This window comes from Apium graveolens, chromosome 5, assembly GCF_009905375.1.
Source record: "Apium graveolens cultivar Ventura chromosome 5, ASM990537v1, whole genome shotgun sequence".
Lineage (NCBI taxonomy): Eukaryota > Viridiplantae > Streptophyta > Magnoliopsida > Apiales > Apiaceae > Apium > Apium graveolens.
In genome coordinates, this window is record NC_133651.1 from 264001851 (window position 1) to 264029195 (window position 27345).

The window sequence follows — 27345 nt, forward strand, 5'->3', positions numbered from 1 at the left end:
CAGTCTCTAGGTTTCATTTGGACTCCCACCAGTAGTTAGCTTCTCCTTTCAGCTTGTAAGAAGCGAAAATGGTCTTATGTCATTCCTCAACACCTAGTATCTCGAGGACTTTTCTATCTCTTTGAGCCAGGCCCGTGCTTCAATGGGGTCGGCAGATCCTACAAACTCTGGGGGTGTGAGAGATTTGAAGGCTCTAAAGGCAGTAGCTGCAGTCTGTTGGGTAGCATGTGGCTGTGGTGGAATAGGCTGTTGGTTCAGATTTGCTCTTAACAGTTCCATAAATTCATTCATGGGGTTTCCTCCCTGATGGGTATCCTCGGCCTCTTCTTCTACATATTCTTCCTCATCATATTCATTATAGTCTAGGTCTTCTTCACTTTCCTCATTCACTATAGGGTCAGGTTCACCTCGTTGTTGGTTAACAGATTCTGCGGGTTGTGCCCTGGTTCCTCTTCTACGGGGTGGCATTGTTCTGATATTGAAAATTTGTCAACATACTTGTAATTATAACAGTTGGATTATTTTATTCATATATAAGCATGTCATTTATTATCTAGTAGGTTTTTATAAAGTGCAATAATATAGAGATCATTTCTTAATAATTGCTTAGATATATATTAATAAGATCTCCCACTTATATCTTGGGATGAAACACCTAGCCGAGTTCATACATGCCTGATTACAATCTATCACTACTAGTTCTGAATACTGAAATGAAAATATATAAGTCGTGTACCCTGAAGGGCTAGGAACGCTATCTACTACTAGCTATCCTATCAAAATTGGTGACAAGTCACCCATCCTTCTTCAAGGTCCATATCTAGTCACTAGTCTCTCAGTCACTATCACTGCGAGTGAGGTCACGCACCCTCCTCATCGCTCCTGCAATCATCAGCTCTGCATCAACTACCGGGATGTATCCTCCCACTACTGTCATCCTCATCTGAATCCTGGTACGAAGCTCGATCCCATCGATCTCTCTGCGGGATATGGCTGGGGAAGCAGCTCTGAAATCTCCTAGGTATCTGATGTGGATCGCACCACAAAGAAATAAAAACAAGAAGAAAAGGATATTTCAATGAACACGATCAATCCAAAAATATGAACTTTGAATCTCAAATTCCTTAGATCAATCCAGAAACTAAGTAATTTGAATCTAACCTTCAAAACAATCCAGTAATTGAAGTTTAGAAGAAATAAAACTAATCATAGTTTATCTCAAAACATAATCATCACATATATCTTAAAAGATTACATGAGAGGGGTATTTATAGACTTAACCAATAACCTAAACCCAACAGAATTCCAAGAGAAATTCAATATCAGCTTGAATTAGCCAATATCTGAATCCTTTCAGGAAACAAATTTAAAATCCAAATCCAAATAGAAAACATATAAAAACAGAATCCAAATAGGAAAAATAAAATCCTAAGTGATTAAAGCAAGAAAAACCCTTTCAAGTGAAAGGTAAAAACTTGCAAGCTAAAAGTCGAATTATTAATTATATAAGCCAAAATAGGTCAGCCCATGCTGGTTGTTGAGCTGAGTGGCAAAGCTTCATCCGTTCCTTCATCATGCTTTATTGTCCAAGTAAGCTTTGTGACCCATATTTGTCTCTTGTCATTGTCAAACCCCATTGTAGTGAGCAACAGATTAATAGGATGATCCTCAACCAAATTTCCTTTCATATTCACATCATTCTCCCCCTCATCAAAAAAAATTTGCCCTCAAATTCACATCATCCAAGTAAGGAGAAAGGTCACCCACATTAAAAGTTGCACTAACACCGCCAAAGTTACTTGGTAGATCTATCTTGTAAGCGCTATCTCCATAAGCTTCAAGTACCTCAAATGGACCATCTGCCCTTGGCATAAGCTTGTTCTTTCTTTTGCTTGGAAACCTTTCTTTTCACAAATGAACCCAAACAATATCTCCAGGTTTGAATACAGGTTGCTTACGCCTCTTGTCGGCTCGAGCCTTGTAAAGTGCATTCATCTTCTCAATCCTCTCTTTTACTTGCTCACAGGTCTTCTTAAAGACATCCAAACGATTCTTGGCATCAGTGTGAATATCATCTTTGTGTAAAGGAAGCAAATCAATTGGAAGAAATGGGTTAATACCATAAACCACTTCAAAAGGAGAACGGGAGGTAGTAGAAGAATGAGATCGATTATAAGCAAACTCGGCATGACATAACTTGATATCCCAATCCTTTTGAGTCTTGCCTACTAATCCACGAAGTAAGGTACCTAAAGTCCTGTTAGTCACCTCAGTTTGGCCATCCGTCTGAGGATGACGAGATGTGCTAAATAGCAACTTAGTTCCAAGCCATCTCCATAAACACTTCCAAAAGTGACTCAAAAACTTTGAATCTCGATCAGAAACAATGCTTCGTGGAATACCATGCAAACGAACAATCTCCTTAAAATAGAGATCAGCAACATGTTGTGCATTATCCGTCTTAGTCATTGGAATAAAGTGAGCCATCTTTGAAAAACGATCAACGACAACCATTATAGAATCCTTCCCTCTTTGCGTTATTGGCAAACCAATGATAAAATCCATACTTACACTATCCCACGGAACTTCAGCAACAGGAAGTGGAGTATACAAACCCTTAGAAAATGTACTTTTGGCCTTTTGACAAGTAGCACATCTAGAAACCACTGATTGAACATCTCGAATCATTCGAGGCCAGAAAAAACTCTCATTTAACAAATCCAAAGTTTTATGCACCCCAAAATGGCCGGCAATAGCACCACTATGTACTTCACGAACAAGTAACTCACGCACACCACAATGAGGAATACAAAGCTTATTCCCCTTAAAAAGAAACCCATCTTGAATGGTGTAATTCTGAGTTGGAGAACTGAATTCTTGTGCAAAATCAACATCAGATGCATACAAGCCTTTAAGAAGCTCAAAACCAAGAATTCGAGCATCAACCATAGCTAACAAATATGCCCTCCTTGAAAGAGCATCTGCCACGACATTAGACTTTCCTTCTTTGTATTTTGAGGAAAATGTGAAAGATTGAAGAAATTCCACCCATTTAGCATGACGATAGTTCAACTTTTGCTGTCCATTAATGAACTTTAGCGCTTCATGATCAGAATATAGCACAAAAGGTTTGGGACGCAAATAATGCGACCAATGATCCAATGCTCGGACAATAGCATAAAACTCACGATCATAATTAGAATAGTTGTGTTTTGCGCCAGTCAGCTTTTCACTAAAAAATGAAATAGGTCTTTTTGCTTGAATCAAAACAGCACCTATACCAACTCCACTTGCATCACACTCAACCTCAAATAGTGTATTAAAATCTGGTAAGGCTAAAACTGGAGCATTACAAAGCTTTTCCTTCATCTCATCGAATGCCTTTTGAGCTTGATTAGACCATTCAAACTCACCCTTTTTGAGTAGCTCGGTAATAGGAGCCGTAATAGAAGAAAAGTTTTTGATAAATCTTCTATAAAAAGAAGCCAATCCATGAAAACTCCGCACCTCATGCACGGTTTGAGGAACAACCCAGGAAGAAATAACTATAACCTTTTCAGGATCAACTTGTATTCCACAATCAGAAATAATATAACCAAGAAACGAGATACGCGATACCATAAAAGAACACTTCTCGAGTTTACCAAAAAGTTTCTGGTCTCGCAACTTTTCAAACAAAAGTCTAAGGTGATGCATATGCTCAAATTTATCTCTACTATAAACCAGAATATCATCAAGATAGACAACGATAAATTTGTTTAGGAAAGGACGAAGTACCTCATTCATGAGCCGCATAAAGGAGCTAGGGGCATTGCAAAGACCAAAAGGCATCACCATCCACTCATATAATCCTTGTTTAGTTTTAAAAGCTGTTTTCCATTCATCACCTTCACGAATCCGCATTTGATGATATCCACTTCGAAGATCAATCTTAGAGAAAATTGTCACACCATGCAACTCATCAAGCATGTCTTCTAATCGAGGCATAGGGAAACGATATTTGATGGTAATGTTGTTCACCGCTCTAGAATCAACACACATTCTCCATGTTCCATCCTTCTTTGGAACTAGCAAAGCGGGAACCGCACAAGGACTCATACTCTCGTGTACAAGACCTTGTTCAATCAAATCTTCAATTTGTCTCTGAAGCTCTTTAGAGGCCTCTGGATCACATCTATAAGCAGGTTTATTAGGTAAAGGAGCACCAGGAATAAGATCAATTGCATGTTCGATTCCTCGTACTGGAGGTAAACCAGTAGGTAACTCATCTGGAAAAACATCACCAAATTCAGCGAGCAAATCATGAAGAAGTGGATCTGAATCGCCTTGATTAGGAGTTATTTTCTTTATAAACAAAGCATATGCTATACCCCCATTTGTAGCCGCCTCCTTTTCAAATTCTTTTCCTGACAAAAATAAGCTAGTTTTCTTCTTTGAATCACGCATATGTTCATAATACTCATTAGGAGACAAAGGTTGAAGTTTAATACGTTTACTCCCAACTTGTACCGAATAAACATTAGTATCACCGTCATTCATTACCTTTCTATCAAACTTCCATGGTCTTCCAAGTAAAAGATGACATGCACTCATAGGAATTACATCGCACCATAACTCATCCTTATAACTACCAATCGAAAAACTCACCAAGGCTTGCTTTTTCACGTCTAAACCCTTCGAGTCATCAAGCCAATTCAACTTATATGGTTTCTCATGAACACGAGTTGGAAGATTTAGCTTATTGACCATGTCAATGGATGCAACGTTCGTGCATGATCCACTATCAATAATCATATTGCAAGTCTGATCCCCAACTTTACACCTTGTATGAAATAAGTTTTCTCATTGATCAGTATTTGGTGTAGTCTCTGTGTGTAAAATCCTACCAACAACAAGCAAATTAGCATCATTCTCTGCATAAGCAACTTCATCTCTGTCATTATTGACTAATTTCTCTTGAGTCACTTCTCGGAGAAATTGTAAGAACTGTTCCTCTGCATCCCACTTCATGTATTGCTTCATAGTAAGAGTTCTTCTAGAAGGACACTCACTTGCAATATGTCCTTTACCTTGACACTTAAAACACTTTTGTCGACTATCGAACTCTTCTTTAGACACGTACACTTTCTGCCTTTCAGCCTTCTTCTCGGCCGATGAAGAAGTCTCTGGTTGTGTAGTAAAGCCAGTCGATTGACTTTTCAGCGAAGCTTGTGTAGAGTCATCGGAAAAATTATATTTAAACTGTCCAGTCCCTTTGGAAGTACCAAACCCAAACCCTTTAAAAGTAGATTTCAGTTTCTCCTCTTCTTGATGAGATTCTATTTTCATAGCTAGCTTGCAAACATCATTAAACGAGCTATATGAATGTAATTCTACCTTTTTAGCAATAGGTCGTTTTAATCCACGAATAAACCTTGCAATTTTCATTGTTTCTTTATCCGCCAAGTCACAAATTAAGCATAATCTATCAAATTCAGCAACATACTCTGAAACACTCATTGTATCTTGAGAAAGGGAGGTGAGCTTCAAGTATTGTACCTGTTCGTAATCATCCGGAAGATACCTTGCACGAAGTTTTTTCTTTAAAGTTGTCCAAGTCATGATCTTTTCTTTTCCAGATCTAGCTCTTCTTGCCTTCAGGTTCTCAAACCATAATCCTGCATTCTTTGTAAGTCTGATCGTAGCAATTTGAAATCGTGTCTTATCATCAAACCGCTTATAATCAGAAATCTTCTCAACTTGTCGAACCCATTCAAGAAAATCGTCTGGGCTGCCTAATCCTGTAAAATCATCAAGTTTAATCCCACGGTCATTAATTTTAAAGCTTTTCTCTTTAGGTGAAACAGAATCACCCGAATCAACAAGTTCATCATGTGTCTTGTCGTTTTGCACCTTAAGTAAAAGTTTACCAACCGCTTCCAATCTAGACTCTGTTGAATCAGCAAGCTTTTCCGTTTGTACATCTATATCCTCCAATTTTTTAATTAATTTCATGAGTAATTCATTGGTAGCCATATGAAAAATACGAAGGGGAAAAAAATTCTGATGAACAGTGCACATGAACAATAACCCGTGAACAGTAACCCCATGAACAGTAACCTGTGAACAGTAACCCCGTGAACAGTACCCGTGAATAGTAAAAAAAATTCAGAACCTAGATCTCCCAACTATTAGGAAATTGGAGAAAAAAAAACCTTGGCTCTTGATACCAAATTGATGTGGATCGCACCACAAAGAAACAAAAACAAGAAGAAAAGGATAGTTCAATGAACACGATCAATCCAAAAACGTGAACTTTGAATCTCAAATTCCTTTGATCAATCCAGAAACTAAGTAATTTGAATCTAACCTTCAAAACAATCCAGTAATTGAAGTTTAGAAGAAAGAAAACTAATTATAGTTTATCTCAAAACATAATCATCACATATATCTTAAAAGATTACATGAGAGGGGTATTTATAGGCTTAACAAATAACCTAAACCCAACAGAATTCCAAGAGAAATTCAATATCAGCTTGAATTAGCCAATATCTGAATCCTTTCAGGAAACAAATTTAAAATCCAAATCCAAATAGAAAACATATAAAAACAGAATCCAAATAGGAAAATAAAATCCTAAGTGCTTAAAGCAAGAAAAACCCTTTCAAGTGAAAGGTAAAAACTTGCAAGCCAAAAGTCGAATTATTAATTATATAAGCCAAAATAGGTCAGCCCATGCTGGTTGTTCAGCTGAGTGGCAAAGCTTCATCCGTTCCTTCATCATGCTTTGTTGTCCAAGTAAGCTTTGTGACCCATATTTGTCTCTTGTCATTGTCAAACCCCATTATAGTGAGCAACAGATTAATAGGCTGATCCTCAACCAAATTTCCTTTCATATTCACATCAGTATCCTAGTCGGGTGGCTCTCTCAGCTGTCAGTGCCTGGCGTAACTCCGCAATGCGAGCAGATATTGCAGTAATCTCGGCATTAAGTTGACCCAATATCCAGTCGTGTACTGCTATATGCATGGTCGCTGGTGGTGGAAGAGGTGAATCTGGGTCGCTAGAGGATATGTCATGAACTACGTGGAACTGTGCACATATCGCCTCCTCATCATCATCATAAGTATAGGGAATAGGGCTCTGGATCCCTGGGGGTGGTGTAGGAGAGCGAATATCCTGGTGAGGGTACATCTCTACATCCCTCCATACTACGCCATTAGCTATGGGGACAGGAAAGTTAGTCTCCTCCTTTAGGACATCCTCAGTAGGGTCATTGTCTGAATCATCAATGGGTGGGCTCTCTGTAACACCCCCAGATCCGGGGTCGGGGATCCGGGTTGTCACGAGATCCATTTCCCTTAATAACACCCGATCTTAATACACAATCAACTACTCTGTACTGTGACCCCACAATAAACACACACCACACGTTATAGTCTCAGAGATGAACATCCACAAATAATCACAAGTCGTTTTATTCCACAGTTATAAGTCAATACACCTTAAAAGGGTTCTGAATAAATTTACATTTCTTTGCCATTATTACAATTCATAAGTATACATAAATCTGGTACATCAAAAGTTGAAGCCTAGTCTATTGGTAGTTCCCTACCTCAGCTACAGTGACTTCAATGCCTATAGGAAGCTGCGGAACGCTTCCTATCCGCTCGCGAATTGGGAGCTTGGTCCTGTTCATCTTATCTATCTGATGTTGTGTGATGAAAGAAGAAAGCAAGGGTGAGCAGCAAGCCCACCAAAATAATATGTATAATGATAAACAATATATGAGTCTACTCATAATACTCATGAAAGTCTTGGTCAAAAGAAATGAACCAAGTTGATAACTTAATGCTATGAAGTCGCAAAATATTCAGTATATATATATACATATATACTTTTCAAAATATTGGAAGTCCTCTTCCATGCATAATATACACAAAATCCCAGTGTATAACTGTATATAAAAATATCGTTGCAAGGTGATCTCATATATCTAACCTTGTCTCAACGTTTTTCTGAAAATCTTTGTCATTCATAAGACAATTATTAATTAGATATAAGTTTAAAAGATGAAGTTACCAAATACTTCACTACACTTATATCATTTATAAAGCTACTTGAACTATCACCGTTCAAAGTATTATAAGATTCACGAGGTCATCTTATAGATGAGACCACAAATAAAACTTGAAAATATTTGATCTTTGAAATATTTTGAAAAGAGATGAAGTTACGAGATACTTCATTCAATGGATACACCAATAAAAATGTTTGACCCTGTCAATGCTTCGGCAACCACCCATTAGTAGCCTTTCGATCGAAATGCTACGGGTAGTGTTGCAGAATTATCCAAATGGATGATGAACTCATTACGGGAGTTTACCGCGCCAGGAAGACCACTTACGATGATCAGTCGTAGTAGTACAACCCCACCATTTTCTACATGTAGAGGAGAACCTGTCGGATTTACTTGTCAACCGAACACTGAACTCCTAAGGAATGGACCGCCTTAGCGGAACTTCCAGGCCATTTGGGCCAATATAATAAGGCTGGGCCGGCGCTACTCGGCCACTTACGCCACTCCTAGTTCAGATGAAATCCATGACTCTGAAACGTAAAGCTCGTTTCCCCCTTTCCCCAAGTAGAAACTTGTTGATACGGCTCCACCAAGAAGTCGTATCTAGTTGGAAAGGAAAACTCACCGATATTTCCCAGGCGATGCCTGTTAATGGATTAACTTGTTCCAAGAATTTTACTTCCCGAATATTGGGTAAGTAATCAAAAACTCTTTTACCAAGACAGCAACCTTGTTGCGAATATAAAACACACCACCGAGCCGGATCCCCCATGTTTTGAGCGAGTATTTAAATCCCCTTTTTAAAAGGAAGATCTTAAATTTAAATATAAAAATAGTTTTGGGATCCGCTCTATCTTTTGAAAATCATTTTAAAGACTCGAAAACACTTTAAAGAGTGTTTGGAGTAAAACTGATTTAATGAAGTAAATCAGTCCCCAGGATATTTAGAAAATGTCTGAATATTATTAATTAAATAATATTCCCATAAAAAAATAATCTTTATAAAATAATTGAAGTAGAAGTATTAAAACTTATACTTGAAAGGAATAGCAAATAATCAAAGATATACTTATACGAAAGTAATATCTTTATTTGAATAATCAAAAATAAGTTTGATTATCGACACCTTATTCTTTAATAAAATAAAGAATATATCTCAGCAAATAATCGGAGTCATAGATCCTCAAATGAATATTCAAATAATATTCAATAAATAAAATACGCTGAGTCATAATACCTCGAATGAATATTATAATTAATATTCATTAAATAAAATAAAGGAGTCATACATCCTCAAATGAATATTCAAATAATATTCAATAAATAATGTAAAGGAGTAATACGCCTTCGAATAATATTCGGAATAATATTCCAATAATAAAATAAAAGGAGTCATAAGTCCTCGAATGAATATTCATAATAATATTCATTAAATAAAATAAAGTTATCGAATAAACCTTATTCGGTTAATAGTTTGGAAAAACTATAACCATATATATATATAAATATATATATATATATATATATCCATATCCATATATACAAAAATCTACTCGGGATCCTCGACTCCCGGTTTTAGAAAATATTTTCACCTTTGGGTCCCTATACTAAGGGTATACGCAAGATACAACTATCCTCTAGCATAGGTATTATCAAATAACCAACAGATATATATTTCAAGAATATAAAACAGGCATGCATATATACCATATCACATGCTACAATATATCGCAAAAATCTGCTAATAACAATCATGCAATATCACAAGATAATGCATATGCAAATGTATACATCACAACAACAGTATAACGGATAGAATACTTGCCTGAGCGACTGGGGGTTACGAATGGCTCGGGACGAGTCTGGTAACCTATAAGCAACAAGTAAGTTGGAATTAAACCAAAGTCACTTGTAAATCTATACTTTAACTAACTTAGACTCTAACGCTCGTTTTGCGCTTACTGATTCGCTTAAGTCACTCGGGTACCCTCGGCTCCACCATTTTTAATAATTTAACCTTTACGAGTTTTAAGGCGATTCCTTCGCGAGTGTCTTACCAACTGCCTAACACACTTACCATAAATGTTTCATACTTCAATTAATCCTTTTTGGTCTTTAACCTATGTTTCAAAGTAAGGCGAGGGGAAATGTTTCGTTCGCGAAACGCCGTTACTTGAAACGGTCGTTTCTCCTAAACCGTGCATCGGAATCGAACGAACTACATATCAAAACGAAGCTCGTAACATGAGCTATCTAAACATGGCAGTGGTCACAATTTAGCAGGGGGTTCTCGGGTCCTAATGCTATGCACAAAAACAGTCCAAAGAAAATCGGACGTTACGACGGCTATGTTTACGCGATTTCCCATTTTTAAACCATCCACAATCAACACAAACCATCCTCAAATCCAACACACAACAAACACCCATCCTTATCACATCATAACAATCCCAACCAATTCAATTTTAATCATTCATACATATGCTTAAACCTAACTTTAATCATACTTAAGTTTCTTTAAATCAAAACCACAAAATTACCAACTCATTTCACTATCATACCAAACCTCAAACTCTAAATCATATCAACAAGATACAATAACAACCCACTACTCAAAATCACCTTATAAAATATAAGAACCTAGGGTTTGAGAATGGTATACCTTACTTGAAGTGGTGGGTTGAGCTAAGAAGCCTTAAGAAGCTTGGAGAAGCCTTAGGAAAGCTTGGATCTTCAAGAAAAACAAGAAAAAGTTCAAGTTAAAAACTTGAAAACACTATTCATTGTCTTCTTCATTGATTAAATGGAGAAGTTAGAGAAAGAATTAATGGCTTAAACTCATGATATAGCCATAACTAAGCATAAGGATGGTTAGGGAATTTTCTTACCAATTAAGGATGCTTGGATCTTGATTTTTGAAAATTTATGCTTTGAAAAGTGAAGAAAGCCGAGAGCAAAGTGAAGAACAATTGCCTTGGTTGATTTTTTTGATTTTGATGAAATGATTTGCTAGTTGGTTGACTTGGTTTTGCTTTTGATTTAGCAAATTACCACCTTGCCCTTGAATTTGTGTGGTTCTTAATCAACCACACCTCCCTTCTTCCATGTCATGCTTATGTCACCCTTATGATGTCATCCTCCCTTCCTTGTTTCCTTTCTATTGGTTGGATGACATCACTCCCATTAAACCCTTTGATTAGCTTCCTAATCGTTTGTCTAATGACCGCTGATCTGTTGTACGGTTCGCTTAACTTTCGTTCTCGTTTATCGTTTGAAGGATCATACCCGGGATCTTATTACTTAGGTTCCCTTAACCTTTCTCAATACGTTATATTCCTTTTTATGATCCTCTAATATAATCCTTTAATTTAAATCCTTTTTATCCTGTTACCTTATACTCAATTTTCCCCGTATCTTGTGGATTTCCGGGAAAAACCAAAGTGTTCGGAATTGGATTCTGACGATCTTTACATACACTTATATACCACATAGAGTACTAATAATATCCCATAAGATCAATAACAGAACCCCTACATAGCGTGGCATGAACAGTTTTCTCATTCAGCAAAAACACTATTCATAAGGGTTTCAAAAATTTCCAAAAATTGGGGTTATTACAGTCTCCCCTCCTTAAAAGGATTCCGTCCCGGAATCAGATAGAAATAAATAAGGATACTTTCTTAGTATTGCACTTTCTAACTCTCAAGTCAATTTTCCCACATTGTGGTTCTACCATCAAACTCTTACTAGTTTGATAACCCTTCTCCTAAGCACTCGTTCCTTTTCACTCTATAACCCTTCCTGGTTGCTCCATATAGGTTACGTCTGGTTGCATGTCTATGCGCTCATATGCCCCTATTTGTCTGGCATCTGAATTACACTTCCTTAACATTAATACGTGGAACACGTTATGAACTTGCTACAGGTTCGGGGGTAGGGCTAGCTCATATGCTAACTTCCCAAACGTCTTAATATATCCAAGGGTCCAACAATTGGTGGACTTAGCTTTCCTTTCTTTCCGAATCTCATCAATCCTTTCCAAGGGATACCTATAACATTTCTAGGTCCCCTATTTCGTACTCTTTATCCTTTCGTGTCAAATCAACATACTTATCATGTCCATCTTGGGCTACTACCAGCCGTCCTCTGATTAGATCTATCATATCCTTGGTCCTTTGGACTACTGCGGGTCCGAGCATCTTGCGCTCTACAACTTCATCCTAACATAAGGGAGATCGACATTGTCTTCCCTCAAGGATCTCATAAGGCGACATCTCGATAATGACATAGGATCTATTGTCGTAAGATAACTCAATTCTCATTAAGTGATCATTCCAAATTCTTTCAAGTCTATTACACAGACTCTCATCATAGCTTCTAATCATTAGAACTTTTGCTTCTCAATACCCATTCTTTTCCAGTTCGTAATCGCTACTACCTTCCGTTCCTAATATTATACGGGTTATACTTTTGCTTGTTAGCGTTCTATAACCTTTTAATAACCACGTCAACCTTAGTATCACGAATGTGTTCCCATTCCGCATACTACCACCACTTTATTACTCCTTTTTCAGTTGTTTCTATTTTCCAAAATTTGATCAATCAAATAGAAGTAAAGGAATTTGTTGAGAGATCACTATGATCATGAACACTTGTTATATCGCATAGTTAGTACAGAAGGTGGCCAGCCTTTAGTACTTGACAAGCAATTAAACAATAGATGGTATCCTACTAGGCTTCTATCACAAAGATAGATAGTCATTCGGCAATACCTCCCCTTTCTGGAAGGGTTGTTCTTCTCAGATTACATGAAATGAAAAGAAGAGAAAAGAACGAACTGAAGAGAATTATATATTCATAAAAATTTTATTACCATAAAATATCTGGCTTGGAATCTACCTCTGAACTATAGAGGTTTGTCATAGAAGAACAAAACATATACGTATTTATATCAACATCAAGTATTATAGCATCGCATTTCACGTGCCTAAATATTTTCGCTATCCCGTCCATCATTCTATGGACCCATACTCTTCCTCGAGCTCATACATAATTACCTTTGAAACTCCCTCGACATCGAAAATCGAATCTGGGATCTCATTCTAGACATCATCGTTACTAGAATTCTATGCTTGCACCGCAACCTTCCTTGTATAATAATACGACTCCCTATTGATAAGAAAGAATAATAATTCACTAGGTAGACACTCTACTTAATTAGTCTATCAATGATAACTTATACATTACCACGACCCGATTAGTGGTACTCAGTCTCAACAACCATTCAAATACAACTCTCACGGTTGTAATTAGCTCACCACTCGCAGAATCATTGCTGCCTTACTATGGTCCACCACTGACCTACTGTAGTCATTCATTTTCCATGAAGTCTTAATAACTAACCATACGGAGTCCATACATCTCGTATCTAATTCTTCTAAGGAGGTAACATAATCACCATTCATGATTCATGAAGAACACTCCTGATCCTGACATACATACATGACATGAAGTAGATAAAATTACAGAAGAGTTTCGCTCAAAGCAACGATAGCAGGTTAATACCATTCTTAATCATATACCTTCAATAGAAGACTTAACTCAAAGGTTTGTTTAGTCCTTTTTGAACTATGGTCCTGGCTTATCTCAAGATAGTATCTTCTGAGGTAAATAGCCCGCTCATGGCGATTACACGAATTAAACCTTTACTAACTACTATTACGGTTGGGTATTGCACAGTCATCAGAAGGAATGTCAATCTTCCAAACCATAATACAGCCTTCACAGTTTTAACCATCATCACTGTATTCTTTTGGCACACGCGCCTATAATTATCCACTTACCTTTAAAGTGTCGGCCACCTCTTTGGCCTTTCCTGATAGTAATAGTTTCTTACAGTCAATGTCTTTTAACCACCTTCAACTACATTTTCTACCTCATTTCAATCACAGCTTATGTGAAGATGTTTTCCTTAAATCTTATGAGTAAAAAAAAATATCACCATTTTTCCATAAGTTATTGCCTCAGTCTTTAGAGGATAATCACTGTCATGACTGACTCTCAATCATACTTAGAACATTTTTTTTTTTTTTCTTAAGTCCTAATTGCCCTGAACAATTTCGACCATTACTGGTTCGATCCATACTTTCTCGTGGTTTAACACGTGCCCCACTTGGCATCATTATAACTACGTCATATTTCCTTTATCAATATTTTTACTCTTGAGAATTTTGAATATTTCCTTTCTCCTTGTAAAACCTCTAAGGTTATCCTTCAATCGTTCCTCCTGTATTCCCTAGATACAGGGCATATCAGGATACCATTTACTAATACTAGAACCATTGTCTATATACTTCTGAAAAAAATTCTCCACTGATCCTTAAAGGTTGTTGTTACCTTAACCCTTTCCAATTCATCCTGTCAAAACTCATACTGTCCCTATTAAGGGTGAAATGCCAACCTTTATGCATTCCCCTAGGATTCATTTTAAGTTACTGATGTTCATTCCTTAATTCCACCTTTGAAAAGGTACATGCATCCATCCATGGATAAATAGAGTCATATATCCCTGATAAGGGTATCTTATTCAATCATTCCCACCTCGATAGTATATTCCTAATTTCACAATAACATCTGTATACAAAATGAGGTTAATCAAAATGGCCTCCAAAAGATAACAACGGTTATCCGCTTTTCTTGCCTAATCTGGTAACGATAACATGGATGTTCTGGAAGATATTGGTCGTGTTCAACGTGAACCTCTTCTTAATAATTCCTTATTTACTTTTGTTGTTTATCTCAACAGTCATCTCAATGTTGGGATATCTTTCATACCTGGCGTCTCCCTTTCTGGGTATCATGCCACCGGTCTTAGACTTCACATTCTTGAAGGTCACTTCCTTCATCCAATTTTCCTAGTTTCTTACTTTCTTGTCTCCTCAGTCTATCCGCGTCTCATTATCTATCCTTCGAATTATCTCAAGGTTTCCTCGAATCTTTCCAACTTACAGGGGATAAAATATATGTATCTCTTATACCTTCAACCATCAATTTAACTCATGGTGAATCACTCTCATCCGGACGATTACATACTTTTCTATTTCTATTTCTACGAGTCTTTAGGGTTTCCTCATACCCAACTCCCTTATCATTCCTCAAACTCTCTTGCCTTTATATTCCTTTCTCTTATCGTTATTTCATGAACCAACACAACACAAGCATTGATTTCAAACATCCCGTCATTCTGGATTCGTGTCCTCAGAACGAATCTTGATAACTTTTTCAACTTAGATTCATAATTTATCATACTCATCCGCTTTTGTTCTAGCTCCAAAGCTTTTACACTATCTCCTTGTCTTTGGGAAGTACTTTCCTGAAAACAATTGACTGAACTTAAATCAGTTTATTATAATCTCTTGCTCCGTGCCTTCCTTGGCCTTTCACCAGCGGGTGGTCTCTCTCTTAGGAGGGTAAGTGACAAAACAGTCTTTTGTGGTTCGTCAATCATTTAGAATCTCAAATGATTCATCTATTTCCTTTAGCCAGGGTCTTGCCTCGACTGGGTCAGCTTGTTCCTTGGAACTCTGAGAGCTTAGCGACTTAGAGGTCCTGAAAGAATTTCTCACAGCACTGTCTCCTCAGGGTGGTGGTTGGGGATAATAGTCTAAGTTCTTTTTAGACAGGTCCATGAATTGCCGTATAGGAGTACCGTCTTGGGTCTCCTTATCTCGCTCGACTTTTGTTTCCTCAGTCTAAATGTTTCTTCCTACTCCCCATACTTGGAGTCATCTTTTAATTTAAAATCTTCATTTTCCACTTTATTATATTCCGGGTTCTTTATATCTTAATTGCGACCTCCCTGATTATCACGTTCAAGGTTTGCCCTTCATCTTATTCCTTGTGGGGGGGCATATTACTTGGAAAATTTTGAGAATCTCCGGATATTTGTCTTACTTACTTTGCTTAAGTCTTCCCCTCGTTTAGTCCTTGCACGATTGCAAATTATGAATTCTTAAGTTCGATAAACTTCATGACACTCTCTTAAGTGTTAATAGAGCAATTAACAATGTGATTTATCACCAACATACTGATCTGAACTGAAATTAACGACTATATACATAACCATTTGTTCGAGGGTACAACAACTGAACATATTAAAGAGGATTACATCATATGAACTTATCGCTCCTATCCCAAAAGTACTACCATAGATAGTCATCTCGTCATTAAAACTAATCATTTATTACTTAGGATAATCCTCCGAAAGCGGTGCTACATGAAACCCTTGTTTGATTGCTCTGGCTCTGCACACTACCATGGATTAAGAGATGCGAGCACGCACGACATCCCTAACCTGCTCCATCACAGAGGTGATGAGGTCTAAGATAGTTGCAAGTAGAGCTGGATCAACCTGACCCTCAAGATGGCCTCTAGCTGTAACACGGGAGGTAGCCTCAATCCTTTCCATGCTATACGCTAATCCTGCCGGAAGTATCCCACCCTCAATCCTTGGTGCAGTGAGTCGATCCAACAGATCACTCCTAACATTCCGGGCCTCTGACAGGCCACCCAAAGTCATATGATAATCAGCGATAAGAGAAGCCTGAGTGGTAGCATCTAGCAGTCCATGGGGTGCGGGTGGTGCAGACCCAGGAGATCCAAATGGATAACCAAGCACGGTATCAGGTGACAATGGTGCAGGGAATAAAGGTGGCATTTCCTCAGTATGTGCTGGACTCTGTACAGGGGATGGGACAGGAATTGGTGGAACCTCATGGATGTCTACAGGGGCCTCTGGAAGAGGGTCTGATACTGGTATAATTGGGGTCGTGGAAGGCCCCACTCCTTCTGCCCTCATTAACCTTGGTGCCCTTGGCAACTCTTCATCCTCTAGTGCCACTCTCGCGGCCATTCTTGCTCTGGTAGTCGCCCTGACTACGGTCATCAGCTCCTCAGCGGTCCTTTCTTCATTCTCATCAGGATCCTCCATGAGATCCTCCTCAGTCACAATCCTTTCCGGAATAACATCCTCAACCGCAACATTCTCTATCTGAACCTCATCCGGTCCCTCATTAGGGTACTCCATCGGATTCATAATTTGATCTCCAACTTGTAATAAAACATCCTCATGTGGATGCTCCTGAACCTCAAGGTTCGGTGCTCCGCTGCCCTATACGAGAACGAACTATGTTACTATCACGATACTTATAAGGGTTCCCATAAGGGTTTTAACTGTCAGTACTACGTTAGGTAGTCCGACTATGAACTTGGCAAGAGTTCTTATTATCTTAGTTAACTTATTATCTTAACGTCCCATCATCTCTGAGGTTTATAACGCTTAGCTCTGATACCATTTCTGTAACACCCCCAGATCCGGGGTCGGGGATCCGGGTTGTCACGAGATCCATTTCCCTTAATAACACCCGATCTTAATACACAATCAACTACTCTGTACTGTGACCCCACAATAAACACACACCACACGTTATAGTCTCAGAGATGAACATCCACAAATAATCACAAGTCGTTTTATTCCACAGTTATAAGTCAATACACCTTAAAAGGGTTCTGAATAAATTTACATTTCTTTGCCATTATTACAATTCATAAGTATACATAAATCTGGTACATCAAAAGTTGAAGCCTAGTCTATTGGTAGTTCCCTACCTCAGCTACAGTGACTTCAATGCCTATAGGAAGCTGCGGAACGCTTCCTATCCGCTCGCGAATTGGGAGCTTGGTCCTGTTCATCTTATCTATCTGATGTTGTGTGATGAAAGAAGAAAGCAAGGGTGAGCAGCAAGCCCACCAAAATAATATGTATAATGATAAACAATATATGAGTCTACTCATAATACTCATGAAAGTCTTGGTCAAAAGAAATGAACCAAGTTGATAACTTAATGCTATGAAGTCGCAAAATATTCAGTATATATATATACATATATACTTTTCAAAATATTGGAAGTCCTCTTCCATGCATAATATACACAAAATCCCAGTGTATAACTGTATATAAAAATATCGTTGCAAGGTGATCTCATATATCTAACCTTGTCTCAACGTTTTTCTGAAAATCTTTGTCATTCATAAGACAATTATTAATTAGATATAAGTTTAAAAGATGAAGTTACCAAATACTTCACTACACTTATATCATTTATAAAGCTACTTGAACTATCACCGTTCAAAGTATTATAAGATTCACGAGGTCATCTTATAGATGAGACCACAAATAAAACTTGAAAATATTTGATCTTTGAAATATTTTGAAAAGAGATGAAGTTACGAGATACTTCATTCAATGGATACACCAATAAAAATGTTTGACCCTGTCAATGCTTCGGCAACCACCCATTAGTAGCCTTTCGATCGAAATGCTACGGGTAGTGTTGCAGAATTATCCAAATGGATGATGAACTCATTACGGGAGTTTACCGCGCCAGGAAGACCACTTACGATGATCAGTCGTAGTAGTACAACCCCACCATTTTCTACATGTAGAGGAGAACCTGTCGGATTTACTTGTCAACCGAACACTGAACTCCTAAGGAATGGACCGCCTTAGCGGAACTTCCAGGCCATTTGGGCCAATATAATAAGGCTGGGCCGGCGCTACTCGGCCACTTACGCCACTCCTAGTTCAGATGAAATCCATGACTCTGAAACGTAAAGCTCGTTTCCCCCTTTCCCCAAGTAGAAACTTGTTGATACGGCTCCACCAAGAAGTCGTATCTAGTTGGAAAGGAAAACTCACCGATATTTCCCAGGCGATGCCTGTTAATGGATTAACTTGTTCCAAGAATTTTACTTCCCGAATATTGGGTAAGTAATCAAAAACTCTTTTACCAAGACAGCAACCTTGTTGCGAATATAAAACACACCACCGAGCCGGATCCCCCATGTTTTGAGCGAGTATTTAAATCCCCTTTTTAAAAGGAAGATCTTAAATTTAAATATAAAAATAGTTTTGGGATCCGCTCTATCTTTTGAAAATCATTTTAAAGACTCGAAAACACTTTAAAGAGTGTTTGGAGTAAAACTGATTTAATGAAGTAAATCAGTCCCCAGGATATTTAGAAAATGTCTGAATATTATTAATTAAATAATATTCCCATAAAAAAATAATCTTTATAAAATAATTGAAGTAGAAGTATTAAAACTTATACTTGAAAGGAATAGCAAATAATCAAAGATATACTTATACGAAAGTAATATCTTTATTTGAATAATCAAAAATAAGTTTGATTATCGACACCTTATTCTTTAATAAAATAAAGAATATATCTCAGCAAATAATCGGAGTCATAGATCCTCAAATGAATATTCAAATAATATTCAATAAATAAAATACGCTGAGTCATAATACCTCGAATGAATATTATAATTAATATTCATTAAATAAAATAAAGGAGTCATACATCCTCAAATGAATATTCAAATAATATTCAATAAATAATGTAAAGGAGTAATACGCCTTCGAATAATATTCGGAATAATATTCCAATAATAAAATAAAAGGAGTCATAAGTCCTCGAATGAATATTCATAATAATATTCATTAAATAAAATAAAGTTATCGAATAAACCTTATTCGGTTAATAGTTTGGAAAAACTATAACCATATATATATATAAATATATATATATATATATATATATCCATATCCATATATACAAAAATCTACTCGGGATCCTCGACTCCCGGTTTTAGAAAATATTTTCACCTTTGGGTCCCTATACTAAGGGTATACGCAAGATACAACTATCCTCTAGCATAGGTATTATCAAATAACCAACAGATATATATTTCAAGAATATAAAACAGGCATGCATATATACCATATCACATGCTACAATATATCGCAAAAATCTGCTAATAACAATCATGCAATATCACAAGATAATGCATATGCAAATGTATACATCACAACAACAGTATAACGGATAGAATACTTGCCTGAGCGACTGGGGGTTACGAATGGCTCGGGACGAGTCTGGTAACCTATAAGCAACAAGTAAGTTGGAATTAAACCAAAGTCACTTGTAAATCTATACTTTAACTAACTTAGACTCTAACGCTCGTTTTGCGCTTACTGATTCGCTTAAGTCACTCGGGTACCCTCGGCTCCACCATTTTTAATAATTTAACCTTTACGAGTTTTAAGGCGATTCCTTCGCGAGTGTCTTACCAACTGCCTAACACACTTACCATAAATGTTTCATACTTCAATTAGTCCTTTTTGGTCTTTAACCTATGTTTCAAAGTAAGGCGAGGGGAAATGTTTCGTTCGCGAAACGCCGTTACTTGAAACGGTCGTTTCTCCTAAACCGTGCATCGGAATCGAACGAACTACATATCAAAACGAAGCTCGTAACATGAGCTATCTAAACATGGCAGTGGTCACAATTTAGCAGGGGGTTCTCGGGTCCTAATGCTATGCACAAAAACAGTCCAAAGAAAATCGGACGTTACGACGGCTATGTTTACGCGATTTCCCATTTTTAAACCATCCACAATCAACACAAACCATCCTCAAATCCAACAAACAACAAACACCCATCCTTATCACATCATAACAATCCCAACCAATTCAATTTTAATCATTCATACATATGCTTAAACCTAACTTTAATCATACTTAAGTTTCTTTAAATCAAAACCACAAAATTACCAACTCATTTCACTATCATACCAAACCTCAAACTCTAAATCATATCAACAAGATACAATAACAACCCACTACTCAAAATCACCTTATAAAATATAAGAACCTAGGGTTTGAGAATGGTATACCTTACTTGAAGTGGTGGGTTGAGCTAAGAAGCCTTAAGAAGCTTGGAGAAGCCTTAGGAAAGCTTGGATCTTCAAGAAAAACAAGAAAAAGTTCAAGTTAAAAACTTGAAAACACTATTCATTGTCTTCTTCATTGATTAAATGGAGAAGTTAGAGAAAGAATTAATGGCTTAAACTCATGATATAGCCATAACTAAGCATAAGGATGGTTAGGGAATTTTCTTACCAATTAAGGATGCTTGGATCTTGATTTTTGAAAATTTATGCTTTGAAAAGTGAAGAAAGCCGAGAGCAAAGTGAAGAACAATTGCCTTGGTTGATTTTTTTGATTTTGATGAAATGATTTGCTAGTTGGTTGACTTGGTTTTGCTTTTGATTTAGCAAATTACCACCTTGCCCTTGAATTTGTGTGGTTCTTAATCAACCACACCTCCCTTCTTCCATGTCATGCTTATGTCACCCTTATGATGTCATCCTCCCTTCCTTGTTTCCTTTCTATTGGTTGGATGACATCACTCCCATTAAACCCTTTGATTAGCTTCCTAATCGTTTGTCTAATGACCGCTGATCTGTTGTACGGTTCGCTTAACTTTCGTTCTCGTTTATCGTTTGAAGGATCATACCCGGGATCTTATTACTTAGGTTCCCTTAACCTTTCTCAATACGTTATATTCCTTTTTATGATCCTCTAATATAATCCTTTAATTTAAATCCTTTTTATCCTGTTACCTTATACTCAATTTTCCCCGTATCTTGTGGATTTCCGGGAAAAACCAAAGTGTTCGGAATTGGATTCTGACGATCTTTACATACACTTATATACCACATAGAGTACTAATAATATCCCATAAGATCAATAACAGAACCCCTACATAGCGTGGCATGAACAGTTTTCTCATTCAGCAAAAACACTATTCATAAGGGTTTCAAAAATTTCCAAAAATTGGGGTTATTACACTCTCTGACTCGGGAATAGGGTCACGCTCAGGAATTATGACATCATCAACATGATCAACCTCCCTCCTAGGCTCCTTTGGTACCTGACATAATAGGCAAGGTGTTACTAACTTTAGAGTTGGAATTCCCTTGAGGGTAAAATGGTCAAGACTACCCCTGTAGCCCGAAGACGAACTCGACTTGAGCTCTAATTGATTATTTTGTTATTCTTATGTCTACGTATTTTATGTCCTATCATTTCCAAGATTTGATAACCTAAGGCTCTGATACCATTTATGTGGCGCCCAAAAACCCGGGGCAGGAGCCTCGGAGGCCACGCCATCTAAACTCACACAACTCACACTACAATATATAAATACTCACGCTTCACGACCCCACACTTATCACACACACATACTTACGGGTTATTGTCTTGGAAACGAACCATCATAACTAGAGTAATTATCAACCATCAAGTGATATTTATTACAACCCAAAAGTAATTAATCTTACCGGGGAGTGACCTTTAGGTAAGGCTAGTCCGCCGACCAAATATATGTTTCTTGTTTCTTACCTTACATAAGTCATACTTATAAATAAGCCGAACTATAAACAATTAAAAACTAATCCAGCTTATTCTGACTACCTGTGGTACAACACCAAACAATCTACGGAACAGCTGGCCATTTCCTACCCGTTTCCTGGCTGTGGTTCTCATGGAAGGCATCTTGATTCACTGTTGTGTTGTGTCAATTTAAGAAAATAAGTGTGAGCTATAATGCCCAACATAATAATGTACAGTATGAAAATGACTGTATAACAACATCATATATGATAATTATGTTTTATTTGAAAATAGTTTTCCTTCATGATACACACCTTCTTATGAAAACAATTATTTAAGGGATTTTAATATCATGCGAATACCTTAATAGTACTCCCAGCACCTAGGCTTGGGTTACGGTATTGCATCTCAATTCCAATTGGAAGAACTAGCACACTCGTTGGAGCCACCGTATACGATGATCAATCGTAATACGATAATAGTAACCTTTTCTACTAGTAGAAGGACGACACCTTCGTATCCCGGTTATCACCCTTGCTGCATTCGGGCTACGTGTCCCATTTTTGGGTATACGCATACTTAACAAGTTCCTGAGTACACAGAGTACCTTTGCTTGCGGTACCTTTGGTAGTCCATCTAGCACACATAGTACCAGAGTCTACCCCTCCCTTGTCCTTTAAAAGAATTCTATCAATCTCGACAACTCGAACCACATCGAAGTTCCCCAAGCGTTTTGCTTGTTGATAAAAACAGCTTATCTCTCTAAGATATAAGTGTATATATATGTATATACGTACTTCCGAGAATTTCGGAGGAAGTACTAAGGATGTGAGTTGACCGTTGTCAACAGATAATTAATAAGGGGGAAAAGTTTCTCCTTGAAACTATATTCAAAATATTAAATAAGTCGGGATAATATTCACCGACGATCTGAAATTATTCGAATGATATTCTGAAATCAGAAAGTATATTTCAAATCAGGATCTATGATTTTTAAATCAATAATAAACCCTTTAAGAATAATAATTAATTAAATAATAGTCAATAAATAATTAAACCTCGAATGGGTTTACTCTCTAAAAGAATATTTAAAATAATATTCCTCAACTGGTTTTTGTCTCCATAATTAATAATCTATAGTGATTAATCGGGTTTGAAATAAATAATCATTGGAGTATACTACTCCTATAATAAGGAATAAGTATATAGTATTTATTATTCAAACAATAAAATATAGTTGAGGGAATATGATCATTGGGAAATCGTTTTAATAAAAGTTCGAGGTGTTTAATGTTTCGTAAGTGGATGATGAGTCCCTTTAAAATGTACTACTATGGACTTATAATCGCCCTATAATATCACCGGAATGATTCCCATGATTTATTTTAAATCCCGACCGACTCTCTGCCTTATATAATACGTCACGCTTAAAGCGAAATAAAATTTAACGATATATACTTTATCGTACAACATCACTACATTATGCGAAATTTCAACAACTACGTATCATGGCAAGAATGGTATTTATGCGATGGTAGTAAAACAATCATTTCACAACACAACAGTAAAAATGGAGTTGGGTTCGTAAACTTACCTGGGTGTCTCGAGGTGGAGGATGCTCTAGGTTCCGCTCGGAAATCTATAATCATAAACACATTTCATTTCATTAGGTTCCGTTCCAATTTACGGCAACTCGCACTCATGCGCTACTTATTATGCACCCTCTCAACTCATACTACCCTTATCATTCCTTTAAGTCATATTCACATTATGGTCGCTTCATTTTCCTAAGCATCTTAGGTTCATTCTTATTATCGCCGTCGGCTCCGCTTATGGATTCTTACGGTTTCTACTCGCGCGGTCTCGGCTCTGATATTTTTATAAAAAAAGAAATAATTATTTTCACTTGAAATTTTTATGGAAGTTAGGAAACTCAATATGTTACTCTCTGTAAAAATTTCATGATTTATGAACCCTTTTAAGTCTATCCTTTATATTTTCAAAGTTCGTGATTCGTAGCAGTTTTTGTCGCGTAAATCACTTCTAGTAAAACGATCATAACTTTTGATCCGTAAATCAGAATCAAGCGATTCAAGCGCCTAAACGATCCTTGTAACATTTTATATCCTAAACAATGGTTATTTTTCAAGAAACTAGAGTTTAGAACTTCGGGACTTTCTGAAGAAACTTAAAGTTACGATTTGTTGGTTTTAACGAAGTTACGTTTACGATCGGGGTTTCCTTTATGCCCTAACTCTTAATACAACCACCAACAATCATCATATCATCATCAACACACAAACTCCTCTCAAGAACATCATGTTATTGAGGCAACAACAACCAACCTCAAATCTACTTAACTTTATCATCAAGATTTCATCAATAACACTCATTACACTAGGTTTATTACCACATACTAAATGGATCTTAAAAATGAATCTTAAATAAAGTTGGGCCAAAGATTTTTACCTTTCTTGAAAGCTTGAGATGTTTTGTTGAGGATGGTGGAGGCTTGGAAGTACTTGGTGTGATTTTTGGAACCTAAAACCACCATTAAAATCAAGAAACCAAACAGAGGTTACTATTCATACTATTCATTAGTGAGTTTCTTGATTTTATTTCACCCATCAAACCTTGATAAAAAGAGATGAAAGAATTTTATTACCTTAGTTTAATTTCTAGGAGGCTTGAGAATTAATTGGATGATTTTACAAGAGCTAGAACTTGAGTTTTTGAATTTGAATTCCCCTTTTCTTCTTCAAATTGTCGAATGGAAGCAATTGTGATGGGGGGGTATTTATACTCCTCTTGGTTGCTTAGCTTGGTTGATTTGCTAGGTTGCTTCCAGGAAGATGGGGTGATATCTTGCACTTGATTTTATTCTTCCTAGTATAGCATTCTAGGTTGATTCTTGGTTGCAAATCTTAGGGATAAATCTTAATAGCTTGCTAAGTTACAAGCTAAACTACATGGTTAGCTTCCTTAGCACACTATTTTGCTAGCTAGCTTGATAATCCTATGGCTAGCTCACTATTTGATGAAGTAACCATGTTTACTTCCTTACCATGGTTTAGTTAGTGTGTTACGTTTATTTAATCGTTTACGCGTTCGCTCGGTTGCTTAAACATTTTTGTAATACTTACTTGTAAATGGTTCGTGACGTAATTCCTTTCGTATTCATTCCTTATACTTTTAATTATCATACTTGAGTATAAATATGTAGGGTTTTAATCTCATAATTATATTGTGATTCCCGTAATCCTCGATGAGTCATAAATACGGTCATTTTTTAAAGTTTGTTTTCTTCGAAAACTAATAGCATTTACCTACACTCATTTGGTACGTATAATCGTAATATCAACTCTGAAACTCATTTTCTCATGCACTACATAGTGTGGGCTCAAAAAAAATTTCCCGTCTGTTAGGGTTACTATTCATTTAAACATTTTACAAGGTCTCAAAAATTCGAGTTATTACATATTCGCTTGGCCGTTTATTCGTTATCGTGATAAATCTCCATAAGCGATTCGCGGGGTAATTCCTTTTCTTATAGGTCCTACTTGGGTTTAATTTTGTAGAATTATAGATTCGTGATTGTAAAGTGATTCTCGTATTCCTTGATGGTTCATGAGATGAGGTCGTTTTACAAAGTTGGTTTTCTTCGAAAACTAATGACTTTTATATACACTTATTTGGTACGTATAATCACAATATCGACTTGGAAACTAAACTTTCCATGCATAACATAGTGTGGGCTCAAAAGTTTCCCCGATCGTCAGGGTTACTATTCATTTAATGTTTTATAAATTCCCAAAAATTCGGGTTATTTAAATACATATAAGCTCAGATTCTAAGTGATCATTTCTCTTTTTAAGCTCTTTATTCTCAGTAATTAAATTATCATTTTCAATTGAATTATTCTTAAAGTTAAAATGTAGAGAATGTAAGAATCTTTTTAACTTAGCCAAATTATTAGTATCTATAGGAAAATAGTCATTTATTCCTTATCAGTGGAAGGCCCATCCTCTCCATGAGTTGCCATTAGTGCATAACATTTAACATCACTGTCAGGTCCTGATGTGTCCATCTAGTCCTTGTTTGAGCTTGAGGTGAAAAGTGCCCTTCCTGTTGACTTAGGACATTCAGTAGCCAGATGTCCCCTTTCATTGTAGTTGTATCAAGTCACCTTGGCCTTGTCAAACTTTTTTCCTTTTGAGTACTAACCTTCATTCTTTTTAAATTTCCCTTTTTAATCACCAGAGTAATTCTTATTAAAACCATCTTTTCTCTGTGGCTTTCCAAATCTCATCCTCCTGAAACCTTTCACCAACATGGCAGCCATTTAAACTACTTGAGAATCATCCAGTTCAATATCAGAATCCTCATCAATATCTGTGTCAGGATCTAATGATTCAGCAATATCTGACTCCTCAACCATGTTCCTTCTTCTTGAACTCTCACTGACCATTTCCTTGCCTTTGTGAGCTTCAACATTGAGAGCAACAACTTTCATTTTCTGACATTTCCTGTTCTTCCTTTGTTAAATCTCCAAATTATGAATTTTTAGCATCCCATAGACTTCATCCAGTGGTCGTAAATCAAGATCATACTAATGTCTGATAATGGATGCCCGTGTATCCCATTCTTCTGGATGAGCTCTTAGAAACTTGGTGTTCGAGTCCTCCTTGTCATACTCCTTTCCACCCAATGACAGATCATTCAACAGTGTCAGAAATCTGTCATAGATATCAGTAATGGTTTCATCAGGTTTAGCATCAAACTATTCATACTCTTGCACAAGAACAACCCTTCTATTTTTTTTATTGCCAATGTTCCTTGATACTGAGTTTCCAAAGCATCACATATAGCTTTGGCAGTCTTGTTACCCATAATATGATAATTGTTTAATGGGGTTCGATACAATTAATAAATAAATTGATTGTCAAGGAAGTAAAGAACAATATAGATCAAATAACAGTTTATTAAATCT

General features: G+C 36.8%; 1 pseudogene; it reads right to left on the minus strand.

Moving 5' to 3' along the window:
- Window positions 1-1710: 1710 nt before the first annotated feature.
- On the minus strand, window positions 1711-26868 carry LOC141660925 (uncharacterized; annotated as a pseudogene).
- Between the last annotated feature and the right edge of the window lie 477 nt (window positions 26869-27345).